The sequence below is a fragment of the Hylobates moloch genome, unplaced genomic scaffold (genome assembly GCF_009828535.3).
Source record: "Hylobates moloch isolate HMO894 unplaced genomic scaffold, HMol_V3 SCAFFOLD_17, whole genome shotgun sequence".
NCBI classification, from domain to species: domain Eukaryota; kingdom Metazoa; phylum Chordata; class Mammalia; order Primates; family Hylobatidae; genus Hylobates; species Hylobates moloch.
This window is the reverse complement of record NW_026652292.1, coordinates 39,134,455-39,149,471: the sequence shown is the minus strand read 5'-3', so window position 1 is coordinate 39,149,471 and position 15,017 is coordinate 39,134,455. Positions and strand designations below refer to the sequence as shown.

At 42.6% G+C, this 15,017-nt stretch overlaps 2 pseudogenes; both read left to right on the top strand.

Annotated features, from left to right (window-relative positions):
- Positions 1 to 5,993: 5,993 nt before the first annotated feature.
- On the top strand, positions 5,994 to 6,701 carry LOC116456750 (PRELI domain containing protein 3B-like; annotated as a pseudogene).
- Positions 6,702 to 11,067: 4,366 nt separating this feature from the next.
- On the top strand, positions 11,068 to 11,598 carry LOC116456581 (peptidyl-prolyl cis-trans isomerase A-like; annotated as a pseudogene).
- Positions 11,599 to 15,017: the final 3,419 nt, after the last annotated feature.

The following is a 15,017-nucleotide window of genomic DNA, read 5'->3' as shown; positions in this document are numbered from 1 at the left end:
AGCAGCCCACACACACCTGATTTTACATCCTCACAGAGCAAAGGGCATTGGCAGGAGTGGTGGCTCAGCACAGCAAGTGATCTAGTGCTCAGGTGCAGGTTTGTTCTTGGTCCTGTCCTGGTGGCATGTGACAGGCACTCTGGACCTGCCTACCTCCACGACTGTTCTTCCAGGGTTGGTGGACAGAACTCCATGGGTTCAGCCTTGTGATGAGGCCAGCCATGTAGCTGAACTAGGAAAAGAGGTGAATGACTCAGGCTAGTACTGAGTGTGTGTGTGTGTGTGTGTGTGTGTGGGTGGGTGTTTGAGACGAAGTCCTGCTCTGTCACTTAGGCTGGAGTGCTGTGGCGTGATCTTGGCTCACTGCAACCTCTGCCTCCCGAGTTCAAGCGATTCTCCTGCCTCAGCCTGCTGAGTAGCTGAGACTACAGGTGCGCGCCACCACGCCCGGATAATTTTTGTATTTTTAGTAGAGATAGGGTTTCACCATGTTGGTCAGGCTGGTCTTGAACTCCTGACCTCGTGATCTGCCAGCCTCGGCCTCCCAAAGTGCTGGGATTACAGGCATGAGCCACCATGCCGGCCTGAGTGTGTTTTTATAATATGCTTTTTCTTGTATATAGGCCAGAAACCAGCTATTCAAATAAGGAGGAAATTAACACTAATTTGCCTTGCAAATCATTTCAGAGTAGGATTAAGGTGAAAATTGTATCATTCTGGAAGATACTCTGAAAACGCTGCTGGGTTGCTATGATTGAATCAACCGAGGAAAGAGAGCAATGGAGATGTCCCACTCGTGGCACGATCCAGTTACTGACTGTCCATTCACTACAGAAAGTGTGTCCTTATTTCAGGGCAGCCTAGACAATTACACCTACTATGTCTCATTTTTCTTGCATATTTTAGAGGCATTGACTGGTTGTAGATAGGAGACTCAATGAGATTAGATCATAGTCTGAGATCAGAAAGCTAATTCTGCTAGAATCTGGATTCAGAATCCAAGTCCTGCAGCATGCCAATCACATAGAGTAATGAATAAAATAGGCTAGGTTGTGAAAAGGAGCATCCCACCCGTCTCTACTAAAAGCACACACACACAAAAAAAAAAAAAAAAAAAAGCCGGGCGTGGAGGCGGGCGCCTGTAGTCCCAGCTACACTGGAGGCTGTGGCAGGAGAATGGCGAGAACCCAGGAGGCGGAGCTTGCCGTGAGCCGAGATCGCGTCACAGCACTCCAGCCTGGGCGACAGAGCAAGACACTGTCTCAAAAAAAAAAAAAAAAAGGAGCATCCCAGGACTTTCGTAAAGCCATATGTTTTCTTCTTTCTTCCTTCCTTCCTTCTTTTTCTTTCTTTTTTTTTTGTTTTTGAATTTCACTTTTGTTGCCCAGGCTGGAGTTCAATGGCGCGATCTTGGCTCACCGCAACCTCCGCCTCGCAGGTTCAAACGATTCTCCTGCTTCAGCCTCCCGAGTAGCTGGGATTACAGGCATGCGCCACCACGCCCAGCTAATTTTGTATTTTTAGTAGAGATGGTCTCCATGTTGGCCAGGCTGGTCTAAAACTCCCGACCTCAGGTGATCGGCCCACCTCGGCCTCCCAAAATGTCGGGATTACAGGCGTGAGCCACTGCGCCCGGCAGCCATAGATTTTCTATTTGTGTCTACACTCATCTAAGTATATGAAAGGGAGACCTCAAAGGTGCTATGATTTTTATACCTAAGGGGAAAATAAGTTGAATTGATTTAACATTTTTAACAGTGCTTTGTGCAGGCCCCAATCCTATTTTATGTAATTAGGTGCATTTTATTACTTATTGCCTTTTATCTCCTTTCATACTTCTACTGAAATTCTTATTACTATTTTATTTCCAGCTATTTTATTTTTATTTCTATTGTGTGTTTTGTAGCAATCAGTCTTAAATGTGACACATTTTTTGTGTATATAGATTTTCAATTATTACAAAAATATTGCAGTGTGTATCTTATTTTGTTTATTATTTTCCATTTATTGACAAGTTTCTAAGATCTTTATAGGAACATTTTACCTGCTGCTTCCAACTTCAGCATATCAGCTTCTGATGAGCCTCTGCCACACTTTCCCTCTCCAGTGTCCCACAGGGTAGACTCAGATGCAACCTAATCACCAATATCACATATATTAGTCTCATTCTCATGAGGATTTATTTAGGATATACATCATCCTCCAGCTAAATTGTGCATTGAAAATGCGTAACCTGATTTTATGGAGTATTGCCAGATTGTTTTTAAAATAAATAGTATTTGTCCTCCAAAAATAGATCATGATAATTACTGTATACATTTATTCCCTATAGACACTTGGATAGATCCAGTCGTCTAATATTTGAGGCATGTTTCTGAAGAGAGAAGCCCAGGGTGGTTCAGCTGCTGTGTGATTCAGTGTTTACTGATTTCTGACAGCATCTCGTTTTAGGGAGCCAGTTTGCAATGTGGTTCAGAAAATCATTCCCTGACGTTCAGTCTAAAATCTATGTCTACATATTTTTATCATATTTTAAGCGAATTTTATCCCATAATAAATAGTTTTCTGCTTATACTGTATGAGAGTGTTTTCTTTTCCTAAAATCCATAAAAGAAATTGACCAGTAATATCACATTTAATATGGTGAGTCTTAATCCATAGTTGAACCATTTGAATTTAGATTTGTCCATCTGAAGATAAAGTTGAATCTCAAGTTTTTGTAATATATCAATATATCCATGGTCACAGAACAAATAATAATATGTAAGTGTTTCTTAAAAGTACTTCCAGAATGAGCTAAGGGTCTCTTAGCAGATGACAAAATACTATCGTAAGGTGTTCTCTCTTCCTTTGAAGAGAGAAAGGAATTCATCCTGCTTCCCCCTGCTCTGCTGAAAATGTATGAGACGTGGCCTAACTTTGTAGTTGTCATGCTAACTTACATGCATGAAAATCTGTGAATGCCAACTCAATACTAGTGTTCGCTGCCTCTTCTGTTTGGTACACTGGGGTCTTTTGTTGTGAGAATTGTGTTATCTCCCAACAGTGGATATATTCTGTCCTTTTCTTCCTCCCAAGTGAACTGTGCGGAGAAGCAGTTATCCATAAGGCCTCTCAGAAGATGGTTTCATGAGATCAAACAACCATTAGTGTTCACAGCGGTTTCCAGTTTGTGGGGTCAGTGTTCATATAAGTAGTAGAGGATTCTGTTTAAGAGAATTATAAAAATATTTTAAGACAAATGTTTTACAAACTCTTTGGAAGTTTGCCTTACAGTTAAACTTTATTGGTTTAATAATAAAGTCACCTCTGGTTATGCTTGATACCAAGCTTGGACAACTAGGAAGCACAGCATTGAATATGCTCATCCCTGCCCCTCTCCTTTTTATTCTCACTCCCACTTCCTAAGGACAGCACTCTTGAATAAAGCAATCTCACATGAGTGTTTATTTCAGTAATTTTTTTTGGGGAAGCCAGGCCATTAAAACATACCTTTCTGCTCACCTGATGTACTTCAGTGTTTTTCCCCTGTTGTTGGAATCCTCAAAAATTCACTCTGTATTAAAATTTGTTTCAGAGTGCCTTCAAATATAGAATGACTCAGGCCAATCTTGACTCTCGATATGCTGCGAATGAGACATGTTCCCTACATTTCAACAGTCTTTGACTGAGTGGGACAACTACATAGAAAGAAAGTCCTTTTTAAATACCAACAAGTTTAAGTATTTATACGACCTTTTCATGCGTCATTCTAGCGCCCCCTCTTCAATTTTTTGATCATCCAATGTCTTTCCCAAACCACAGGGCCAAATCATAAACTATCTGTTAACATTCTGAATCCAGTAATATACTTTTAAAAAATGCATCATAATCTAATGGACTTTATCAGGAACTCAACTTTGGTTTGGCATTTGAAAATCAATCTCTATTCTCCACATTAACAGCAGAAAAAATATATGATAATCTCAGTAGATACAAAAAATCTTTTAAAAAATTTAACCCTGCTTCATTAATATAAAAGTCATCTTAGCAAATTAGAAATTGCAAATTCCCTTAATTTGATAAAGCATTTCTATATGAGATGTACATCTAACATCTCATCAAATTGTGAAATACTGAAAACTGCCAATTTCTTATTGAAGTAAGAAAACTGCCAATAACTGGACCCATTCTCTCACACCCTGCCCCACCCTATTACAGCCTGATCCAATAGAAACCCAAGGAGTTTCAGTAGTGCCTTCTGGAATGATAAACTTTCCACCATAACCCTATCATGGTTTAAAGCAATTAGCAAGATAATAAGTGTTAATCCCCACATGATTGGATTCTGGTATCCGAATTCCTGTACAAGACAGAATGTTATAAAAACCCACAGTCAGGGATGAACTGAGCCATTTGCTCTTTTCCTAGACTAGCTACTTGGCCGGACCTGGTCAAGCTTTGGGAGGCTGAGGCTGTAGAGTTCCATCCATCAACCTTGGAAGAGCTGTCTTGGAGGCAGGCAGGTCCAGAGCCCCACATGCCATGGGACCTGAACCGAGAGCAAGCCTGGGCCTGGGCACTGGATAACTTCCCTGTGCTGAGCCGCCACTTCTGCCAATGCCATCAGCTCTTGAGGGAGCTCTGCTGCGAGCTGGCTCCTGCACTGCGCCTCCACCGGGCACGGAGACCTTCCCGGAGATGAGACGGGCCAAAAACGGCCTCGAGACTCCCATTTTGAGGAGTCAATGGCTGAAACCACAGACGGGCTCCAGTCACCTCAAGAAGACTCAGATGCTAACGACGGTGAGGTCCAAAGCGGCCTGAAGCTGCCTGGAGATGCCAGCGCCTGCGGAGGTGGAAGTACACACGCCCAGGGCGCCCTCTGCAGTTCAGGCCGCCCCCGGAAGCTGCTGAAAACCCAGGGTTCCATCAGGAAGGAACTCGGACAGGAGAGGAACCCCAGCCTTGCTGCAGGCCTGCGAAACGTCCTGCTTAACTGCTGCCCTGGAAGGAGCCGGAGGCACTCCAGTGGGTGCCCTCACGGCATCGCTGCGGACTTTTACACTGGAACTGCATAAGAGCCTTGAGGCTTCTGCTGTGGAGATCATTCTTTAATTTGTTCTTCCTCTCCTGAACGTCCTAAACATTTTTCATTTAGAAAAACTCTCTTCATGGAGTGAATAATATGCAGTGTGCTAAGGAACTCTTCTTTTAGATCTACTTAAAATTGTGGTGGTTCTTTTATTGAAATTGTACACATTGTTTAAAGCCTTTTCCTTATTTTCCACCTGTGAAATCAAGACTGGTAAATCAAGATTAGTATAGATGGGCCCAAAGCTGACAGAAAGGGGGCAGGGATTCAACTCAGAGCTTTTTTTTCCTTCTTCTTTTTCCTTTTTTTTTCTTTTGAGGTGGGGTCTCACTTTTTTGCCCAGGCTGGCATTCAATGGTACGATCATGCTTTAGTCTAAATCCCAGGGGGCTTTTCAGGAGCTGTGGATACTAACAAGGTGGGAGGGGACAGCTGGGTGGATCACTTGCTGGCGTTTCGAAGCTGACTGTGACCTTCCAGATGAAGGCAGGAAACAGACATTAATAAAGTTCTTTAAATCGAGCTCCCCAACCTTTTTGGCACCAGGGATTGGTTGCGTGGAAGGCAATTTTTCCATGGATGGGTGGTCAGGGTTGGGGGGATGTTTTATGATGAAACTGTTCCACCTCAGATCTTCAGGCATTAGATTCTCATGAGGAGCATGCAAGGTAGATCCCTTGCGGGGCCAGTTCACATTAAGGTTGGTGCTACTATGAGAATCTAATGGCATAGTTGATCTGACAGGAGGCAGAGCCCAGGCAGTAATGCTTTCTTGCCTGCTGCTCACATCCTTCTGTGTGGCCTGGTTCCTATTAGTCCACAGGCTGGTACTAGTCTGTTTCTGGGGGATTGGGACCCCTGCTTTAAATTGTTTATAAGTTACATCGTATAATAATAAGTGGTGAAGGAGGAGGTTGGGATGTCCTTCACGTGGGGTTGGTGGCGCACAGTGAAGCTGGCTGGGGTGCTGGGAGTCAGGTGGGGCAGGTGTAGCCTCTTTGTCTCATTTATCCTGCACTGCCCCGACATCTCTCAGGCTGCCTGCTCCATCATAATCTGGACTTCAGAGCATGACTTTGACCACTCATAGGAAATTGTTACAACAATTGGAATGCATAAATGCCCAAACCCTATGAACTTGAGCATGGCTGGGGTTGGTGTACTGGACAGACATAGATCCGTCTGGAGAGTTGCACAGCCACAGACTTCTCCACCAAGAGTAGGAACTGCCTTCCATTGTGAAGTCTCTTATTGGTACAGCAAGAACCAAAACATGTGCTAGAGTATTCTGTAGTTAATCCTATAGAGAAAACAATGGAACTTAAATCTACTAATATTTCATTTACAAATATGGTTTTAGTAGATGAGAGATAAACACAAACCACATCATCAAGACACAGAAAAAAACTATTTTGACTCAAGAAGCCGTAATCACTGAAAGGAAGCAGTCTCAGCAGATACCTTGAAAAAACCGATGGCAAGAAGAGTATCTTCAAATGCTAATAAAGGCTGAGAAGCACTGGAATGGGTCATACATAAATTACATGTTAAGATTGAAGAATTGACAGCTTCCAAAAGATGAAGCATAAGAATTCTGATGGTGGCTGCAGAATTTGTAGAGAATTGATAATGAATGTGTGTAGACAATATCAAGTACCTCGGGTCTCTCCAAGTTATATTTATTTTAAAAATATAACTATACTTTAAGTACAATTATTAAAAAGCAGGCAGATATAAGATTATGCAATTTCAGATAAAGAGAAATAGTTGCAAGACATCTAAATAAAAGGGATCTTCTGAAATTAGTGTTGTTTGAAATGACTAATTTTGAGCATTCTAGTATTTATGTGAAAATTTAACAATTTCTTTGAAAGAAATTCTTTGAAAGAATTTTCAATTTCTTTGAAAGAAACTAGATGTTGGCATTAAGTCAGGGTACATGTGTGTGATTGTTTAGGTGAACATGTGTCATGGGGGTTTGTTGTATGCAGTATTTCATCACTGTATTAGTCCATTTTTATACTGCTAGGAGAAATACTGAGTCATTTATAAAGAAAAAGAGGCTTGATGGACTCACAGTTCCATATGGCTGGAGGGGCCTCACAATCATGGCAGAAGGAAAAGGAGGAGCAAAGGCACGTCTTACATAGCAGCATGCAACAGAGCATGTGCAGGGAACTGCCCTTTATAAGACCATCAGATCTCATGAGACTTATTCACTATCATGAGAATGGCATAGGAAAATTGGCCCCATGGTTCTATTACTTCCCACTTGGTCCCTCCCAATACACAAGGGGATTATGGGAGCTACAAGTCAAGATGAAATTTGGGTGGGGACACAGCCAAACCATATCAATCACTCAAGTATGGAGCCTAGTACCCATTAGTTATTTTTCCTGCCTCTCTCCATTTACCATCCACCCTCCGACAGGCCCCAGTGTCTGTTTTTCCCCTCTATATGTTCTTGTGTTCTCATCATCCAGCTCCCACTTATAAGTGGGAACAAAATTAACTTTTTTTTTTATTGTGAACTTCCTTGAAACTGTGCCCTCTGTGATGGAGATCATTCTTTATTTAGTGCTTCCTCTCCAAAGTACCTTAAAGGTTTCACAATTATAAAAACTATCTTTATGCAATCAAGAATATGCTAAGGAGCTTTACTTTTAGGTTAACTCAGAATTCATAGTTTTTTATACATGACAACTGAAGCCTATTCCTTATTGTCAACTTGTGGAATTGATTTGGGTTGGGTGGAGTCAAGATTAGAAATACATATAGGTGGGTAGGAGCACGAAAAGGTCTGTGATACAGGTCAGAATTGGACGCTGAACTCCAGGGTGTCTTTGTATAGCTGTGGATACCAACAGAGTGGGAAGGGGCAGTGGACCACTGCGCTGGAGTTCTCTTGAAACTGACCATGCCCTCCCTGGTGACAGAAAAGAACAGTCATCAATAAAATCTCCTTGAATGTCATGAAGTTTACATTAACAGGGTACAGGTGGAAATTAAATTTAGGGGGACATGAGGAAGACCCCCCCAGCCCTGCGCCTTTTGAATTGATAGCCATGAGGTTCCAGGGTACCAGCTTCAGGTCAGACAATTCCAGGAAGCTGTAGAATCTTGCCAGTGTGAAGTTTGCCCACCTCAAGGATCCACATGAATTGTACTTTAAGATCCAGCAAAACTGAAGGCTCATGGGTATGGTCACTTGGCCCAGGGAGGCTATGCTCTCACAGTCTCCACCCATCTCAAGACCAGCAGCATCTGACACTCACTTCTTTCTTTAGGTGACCCAGGAGAAAGATTTATGCACCACCATAGCTTCAGCCTCTAGCCATGCACATCAAAATCTCTGGACTTAGATAAAAAGGCATACACGAGAAACCACACTTTGGGTTTTGAAATTTTACTGTCATGCAGATGTTAGAAATCAAGACCCAGAAACTAGGGGTTGGCATTAACTTTGTGTAGCTCTGAAGACATTTTTCTTTCCTATAGTGACAGTTCTAAATTTCAATGTAGAGAAGCTTAGGTGCCGCAATGTAATTCTGAAGTCTCACAGTCTGCTTTTCCTCCTCTCCCTCTCCTCACTGATTATCTGACTATAAAGAAAGCCACAGAGTTTGCCTTCAAAATAAAAACATGGAAAACAGTATGGTGTCCCCTCAAAAATTAAAAATAGAATATTACACAATCTAGCAAATCTGTTTCTGTGTATACATCCCAAATGTTTGAAAGCTGTGATTCAAAAAGGTATTTATACACCTATGTTTGTGGCAGTATTATTATTATTGTTTTTGAGACGGAGTCTCGCTCTGTTGCCCAGGCTGGAGTGCAGTGGCGCAATCTCGGCTCACTGCAACCTCCGCCTCCTGGGTTCACACCATTCTCCTGCCTCAGCCTCCCGAGTAGCTGGGACTATAGGCACCCGCCACCAAGCCCGGCTAATTTTTTGTATTTTTAGTAGAGACGGGGTTTCACCGTGTTAACCAGGAAGGTCTCAATCTCCTGACCTCGTGATCCCCCCGCCTCGGCCTCTCAAAGTACTGGGATTACAGGCGTGAGCCACCGTGCCCAGCCCATCTATACCAATCTTGATTTACCAGCTCAAAATCAACTCCACAGGTGGAGGATAAGGGAAAGGCTTTAATCAAAGTGTACAGCTTCAATGGAGGAACCATAGCAATTTTGAGTAGATCTAAAAGAACAGTTCCTAAGCATATTACATATTATTCATTCCATGAAGAGAGTTTTTCTAAATGAAAAATGTTTAGGACGTTCAGGAGAGGAAGAACAAATTAAAGAATGATCTCCACAGCAGAGACCTCAAGGCTCTTATGCGTGCAGGGCACAGTTACAGTGCAAATGTCCGCAGGGACGGCAAGAGGGTCCCCACTGGGGTGCCTCGGGCTCCTTCCAGAACAGTAGTTGAAGCGGGTCCTGCTGCAGGCCTGCAGAAAGGCTGGGGTTCCTCTCCTTTCCGAGTTCCTTCCTGATGGAATCGTGGATTTTCAGCAGCTTCTGGGGGCGGCCTGAACTGCAGAGGGCGCCCTGGGCGCGTGTACTTCCACCTCCGCAGGCGCTGGCATCTCCGGGCTGGTTCAGGCGGCTTTGGACCTCACCGTCGTTAGCATCTGAGTCTTCTTGAGGTGACTGGAGCCCGTTTGTGGTTTCAGCCATTGACTCCTGGACATGGGAATCTCGAAGGCGTTTTTGGCCCCTCTCATCTCCGGGAAGGGCTCTGTGCCCCGTGCAGCTCCCGCAGAGCTGATGGCATTGGCAGGAGTGGCGGCTCAGCACAGGGAAGTTATCCAGTGCCCAGGCCCAGGCTTGCTCTCGGTTCAGGTCCCATGGCATGTGGGGCTCTGGACCTGCCTGCCTCCAAGACAGCTCTTCCAAGGTTGATGGACAGAACTCCATAGCTTCAGCCTCCCAAGGCTTGACCAGCTCAGTCACACAGCTAGTCTAGCAAAAGAGCAAATGGCTCAGTTCATCCCTGACTGTGGTTTTTATGGCATTCTGTCTTGTACAGGAAGTCAGATACGAAAATCCAATCATGTGGGGATTAACACTTATTTACCTTGCTAATTGCTTCAGGCCGTGATAGGATTATGGTGAAAATTTTATCATTCTGGAAGGCACTATTGAAACTCCTTGGGTTTTTATGGGGTGAGGTGGTAAGAGCGTGGGGCAAGGGCTAAGAGAATGGGTCCAGTTATTGGGAGTTTTCCTATTTCAATAAGAAATTGTTAGTTCTCAATATTTTAATATTTTACAATTTGGTGAGATGTTATGTGTACATGTCTTATGGATATGATGTATCAAATTAAGGGAATTCACTGTTTCTAATTTGCTAAGATGATTTTTACATTAATAATATACAGGGTTGAATTAAAAAAATTTTTTGGTATCTACTGAGATTATCATATATTTTTTCTGCTGTTAACGTGAGGAATATTGATTGATTGATTTTCAAATGCCCAACCAATGTTGAGTTCCTGACAAACACTATTAGATTATAATACATTTTTAAAGAAGCACTGGATTCAGAATACTAACATGTCATTTATGATTTTGCTCTGTGATTGGGAGAGATATTGACTGATCAAAAAATTGAGGAGGGGCACTACAGTGATGCATGAAATGGGCTTATTAATACTTAAACTTGTCAATATTTAAAAGGTCTTTCCTGTGGCTCTCCTACCCAGTCACAGACTTTTCGGATACAGGGAACATGTCTCATTTGGAGCATTTCAAAAGGCAAGAGTAGCCTAAGTCATTCTATTTTTGAAGGCACCCTGAAGCAAATTTTAACCTAGAATGAATTGTTGAGGATTCCTCCTGCAGGGGAAGAACACTGAGGCACATGAGGTAAGCAGGGAGGCATATTTAATGGCCTGGCTTCCCAAGGAAACATTACTGAAGTAGACACCCAGGTGAGATTGTTTTATTCAAAAGTGCATTTCAAGAGTCAAATGGGCTTTGCAGACGCCGCCGCTGCCAGAAGCCCTGTACTATCAGCCATGGTCAACCCCACCATATTCTTAGACACTGACATCTCTGTCGACGGCGAGCCCTTGGGCTGCGTCTCCTTTGAGCTGTTTGCAGACAAGATTCCAAAGACAGCAGAAGATTTTCGTGTTCTGAGCAGTGGAGAGAAATGACTTGGTTATAAGGGTTCCTGCTTTCACAGAATTATTCCAGGGTTTATGTGTCAGGGTGGTGACTGCACACACCATAATGGCACTGGTGGCAAGTCCATCTATGGGGAGAAATTTGTTGATGAGAACTTCATCCTAAAGCATACAGGTCCTGGCATCTTGTCCATGGCAAATGCTGGACCCAACACAAATGGTTCCCAGTTTTTCATCTGCACTACCAAGACTGAGTGGTTGGATGGCAAGCATGTGGTCTTTGGCAAGGTGAAAGAAGGCAGGAATATTGTGGAGGCCATGGAGCACTTTGGATCTGGGAATGGCAAGACCAGCAAGAAGACCACCATTTCTGACTGTGGACAATTCTAATAAGTTTGACTTGTGTTTTATCTTAACCACCAGACCATTCCTTCTGTAGCTCAGGAGAGGACCTCTCCACCCCATTTGCTTGCAGTATCCTATAATCTTTGTGCTCTCACTGCAGTTCCCTTTGGGTTCCATGTTTTCCTTGTTCCCTTCCATGCCTAGCTGGATTGCAGAATTGTTTATGATTATGAAATAAAAACTAAATAACAAACAAAAAGGAGTGAAATGTCCAGTTCAACAACAGAAGACAAAACTGGTAAACTGAATAGAGGTGAAAAATTGAGTGACTTCTCCTTCCCAACCAGGCTCCCTGCAAAATCACCCTTTGGGTTTCCCTTCCACTCTCTTTTAATCCAAACACAGTCCCCCCCCACCCACATTCTTACTTCCATAAATAAACATACCTCTCCCCCATAGGCCTGGGTTTAGTCTCTTCTCTAGTAATACTGTAAAAGTGAAACAGCAAAATAGCCAACAGCACTAACTCTACTTTTGTTTATGGGAACTTTACTCATTCTTGCGTGCAGGCTAGGATAATTTCGGAGCACTGAAATAAAATGGTGAAATGCTGTCTCTACTAAAAATACAAAATAGTTGGGCGTGGTGGTGCACACCTGTAATCCCAGCTACTCGGGAGGCTGAGGCAGGAGAATCGCTTGAATCCAGGAGGTGGAGGTTGCAGTGAGCCAAGATCACGCCACTGTACTCCAGCCTGGCGACAAAGCAAGACTATCTCAAAAAAAGAAAAAAGAAAAAACAAACAAACAAAAAAATACAACAACAACAACAAACACATCCCACCATACCCACTCACCTCACTTTAAATGTATGGTCACCAGCTTCAGGTCCTCATCTTACCTTATTTGACCTCTCAGCAGCATTTGACCCAGTTGATTACTTTAACCTCCTTGACATTTTCACTTGGTTGAAAATATGCATACCAGTTTTCTCCCACGTTTTAAAATTTGCCCTTCTCTGCTTCTTCCTCCATATAGCTGAAAATAGATTGGAAACATATTAAATACGTGAAAATCCATGATACTACAAAATAACTCATCATACACATGGAAAGTTTTTAGAACACGAAAGAATTATTGGGAAACTGGTAAATAAAAGAAAACATTAAATATTTATCCTGATTTTCTTGCACAACTATATTTCAGCATAAACAAATAGTTGATAAGAAAATGTCCCTCCTTTTATAAGAAGTCTAATAAAGGAATGAGAAAATCATAATATCACCGCTTGTAATCTCCAATGAAGTAATGAATCTAGATAATGTCCTTCAATGGCTCCTGAAATATAATGTGATGGGGAACTTTATAATAAATGGATTGGGCTGACACTTTTAAAACCACTAATTGGAGACAACCAGACAATAAAGTGATACAATATGAGTCTCCGGCTCAATCTAAAAAGTATTATTGCCAAAAAAGCCCAGACTTCAATTTGATCTAGCTTCACTTGTAACTACCAGCCAAGAGAATTACACTCTGGGGATGTAATTAATCAAACCTAGAATGTCAAACTTACGACAGAATTTCTTTAACAAATACATTTTAAGGAAAAAGTGGAGGGGAGACTATTATAGAGTTTTTAAAAAGAGAGAGAGAGAGAGGCCGGGTGCATTGAATGCCTGTAATCATAACACTTTGGGAGGCTGAGGCAGGAGAATTTTTTTGAGGCTAGGAGTTTGAGACCACCCTGGGCAACAGAACAAGTCCCTGTTTCTAAAAGAAATATATTAAAAAAAATTAGCCAGGTGTGGTGGCATGCACCTGTAGTCTTAGCTACACAGGGGACTGATGCAGGAGGGTTGCTGGAACCCAGGAGTTCAAGGCTGCAGTGAACTATGATGGCACCATTACATTCCAGTTTGAGTGATAGAGCAAGACTCTGTTTAAATATATATCTATATCTATCTATATACACATACACATGTACATATCTATAGATATAGATGTGTGTGTATATATATAGAGAGAGACTGCTTTAGGCAGGTTCTCTAGAAAGTAGAGGCTGAAGCTAGGATTAAGATGCCAGCGGCTCATTTGGGTTGTGCACACTCAGGTCAGTTATTGGAAAGGAGGGAAGGAGGTGAGGGAAGGGAAGATGCTAAGCAGTGTGATGTGATGGGTGCCATTGTGCTGCCTCTGCCTTCACAAGCCAAGAAGTCAGCAGGTGGCTACTTGGTGCAGGGCTTCTCCAGCTGGATTGTAAGGAAAAGCCATACCTTGGAAGGCTCACTGAAGAAAAAAAGAAGTCGCTTGTTTGCTTGGTCCTTATTCTTCACTGGTCATATTTTACCCTTGGAGGAGCTAACTCCTGCCCTTCTGGATTGTCACATTCAGTCTCCTGACCTTTCTGGACATCAGTTCCCATACTTGGTGGGGAAATGTTCCACCCAAGACCAAAAGTAGCATTAAACCAAGAGGGAGAAAGAAAAGTTATTGAAAAGATGCATAAGTTTGCATCTCAAAACAGTTCACCCCCTTTCCCACGCAGATCCTCTCATATACTACCTATATATCCAGCTCCCAAGTCACAATATGGGATTCCTTTTTATCCCTTGGGAATGAAAATGTTCTCACTCGTTTCCTGTGAGGAGAGGTTCAGGTCTAATTAATCACAGACTCTTCTTTAAGGCTGCTAATCATGATCTCCTAGAAGAGGAAGGCAAGACAGTAAAGCAAATACATCATTCCCAACCAACCTCTGTAGCTGGTCTCAAGGCAGTTAAATTGCTCCCCAATGGCGCCACCAGGTGGAGCCATAGGACCAGGTGGGATTCCTTATCTTCTCAGTAAGGGTGGTGGATGCATAGCCAGAGGAAAACAAGGGTTATGAGATAATTTGTATAGTAAAGCCTCAGAAAATATTTTCTTTCTTTCTTTCTTTTTTTTTTGTTAAAGTGTTATGTGTATTTGGGACAGGAGTAGGGGGTACGGGAGGATGAGCTGACCATTTTTGACTCATCTTGAAACAGTTTTCTTTCCCCTGGAATTTTAGTTTATCTAATTTTCTTTGATTCTACAGGTCTCCAAATCCCCTAAAAATATGATAGTTTTAAATTTCCAGCTTTTCCCATTCTTCTAGTGAAACATTGGCTTACAGAATTTACTTCATTTTGCTTAGAAGAGTTCTCATGTTAACTTGTCGGGCGCAGTGGCTCACACCCACAATACCAGCATGTTGGGAGGCTGAGGAGGGGCAGATTGCTTTAGGCCAGGAGTTCAAGAGCAGCCTGGCCAACAAGGCGAAATCCCCTCTCTACATCTTGGTGCACACCTGTAATCCCAGCTACTCGGGAGGCGAGCCAGAGGTTGCAGTGAGACAGGATTGCACCAATACACTCCAGCCTGGGCAACAGAATAAGGCTCTGTCTCAAAAAAAAAAAAAAAAAAAAAAAAAGATTTCTTATA